The 1765-nt window shown below is 34.3% G+C and overlaps 1 pseudogene; it reads right to left on the bottom strand.

The window, feature by feature from the left end:
• Positions 1–947: 947 nt before the first annotated feature.
• Positions 948–1104, bottom strand: LOC115939620 (U4 spliceosomal RNA; annotated as a pseudogene).
• Positions 1105–1765: the final 661 nt, after the last annotated feature.

The raw sequence follows: 1765 nt of genomic DNA, 5'->3' as shown, positions 1-1765 counted from the left end.
GTTGGCCTGGTGGTGGGTATTGAGGAGGGCACGTTCTGCATGGAGCACTGGGTGTTATGCACAAACAACGAATCATGGAACACTACATCTAAAACTAATGATGTAATGTAGGAGGATTAACATAAGAATAAAAAAAAAGAGAGTTGTGTGTGTGTGTGTGTGTTTGCATGTGCATGTGTGTGTGTGTGTGTATGAATATTCCCTAATATCATGATGTGAATATAGATGAACATGAAGGGAAAATATCTTTCAAGGACCTAAGAGTAGTGACATGTAAATGATTCTGTTCTGAAGAAGCAAGATAAAACCATGAAGTCTAGAATTTTCCCTACCAAAAATATTGTTACATAATGGCTCTTCGCAGCTATGGTGGCATGTTGCTATAAACCAGAGTCTTAATTGACTTTTTTTTTCTTTTGTGACAAACAGGAATGATAAGCAATCATGAGACCCTCTTCTATGGACATATTCAGGTTTATTCATTACATTTCATAACTGACTAACCTTCATTACATTTCATTTCACAGCATATTCAGGTTTATTCATTACATTTCATAACTGGCTATAACTTCCTCAAGAAAACCATATATAACATTATTATGAAGAAAACTTCTTTATTTTGTTATTTTTTTATAAAAATGATATATTCATCTGGTATTCAAATGAAACATAATGTTTAATAATAAAAAGTAGTTGTCCTATTCCCAGACCTCTATGTTCCCAACCTCTGTGTCTAAATTCAACTTCATTCAAATACCTGGTTTATTCCTTTTTACTTCCTCTGCTATAATTCTAATAGAATTTAGTAGGATTATATGACAAAATCCTACATTTTGATCCTAATTCTTTCAATTTTTAATTGGATTATCAAAAATGTCAGCATATTAACTGTTGTTAACAATTAAGGGTTTGTAATTCATCTGAAACCTGCTAATACACCAGCATGTTCTGAGTCCAAATTTGAAAAATAACAACCTGCAAAGTTGAGTGTGCTGTTTGACGCCCCCCCCCATTTTGGGATAGCCCACATTATTAGTTTTCAATTAACAATAATCGCACCTTGGATAAACCTCATTGGCTATGATACTGCTACTGTGAAAAGCTTGCCCACATTATTAGAATAAGTCCACTATATCATATAACCAGACATCTTCAATAAACCCATACACTCTCCATGCTCCATACACTGTGCTCTGTATTACTTCCCATCCTTCACTTATGATTTTATTCCCGCCTTGGGCATACTCACCTTTATTTCACTAAGCAACCTGTCTGTCCTTTCAAGACCCAAATGAGGCCCATCTCTTCCATGGAACATCATTTGACTATACAGATATTTTATTAACCTTTTTTACTACATTTTTTAGTAATAGCATTAATTAATGAAGTCACATATTTATCACCAAAGTTATTCTTGGGTATCTGATATTTAACAGACACTGTATTCACAGTGTCTCTCTTATGCTTTACTCTTGCCAATAATCTGTGAAGTCAGATTAGTGATCCAATGCATAAATCCAACATATAAAGAACTGAGGCAATGAGAAATTGTAAAGCCTTCTCTGGGTCCCATAGTGCTGTGATTCCAGGGCTGTGATTTTCCTGCAGCTTAACCTGGACTCAAAATGTACAGTAGATACATTTAATAATCCTTTGCTGATACTAATTTTCCTCAAGCTCTGTGTTGCCTTTTACACTACACTAAATTTGCTGAAAAATTCATACTCTGACTTCTGATACATTGTTTATGTTTCTCAACTTCTCA

The sequence above is a fragment of the Leptonychotes weddellii genome, unplaced genomic scaffold (genome assembly GCF_054177405.1).
Source record: "Leptonychotes weddellii isolate Sample4059 unplaced genomic scaffold, ASM5417740v2 HiC_scaffold_5714, whole genome shotgun sequence".
In the NCBI taxonomy this organism is placed as follows: domain Eukaryota; kingdom Metazoa; phylum Chordata; class Mammalia; order Carnivora; family Phocidae; genus Leptonychotes; species Leptonychotes weddellii.
This window is presented reverse-complemented; position numbering and strand designations above follow the sequence as displayed.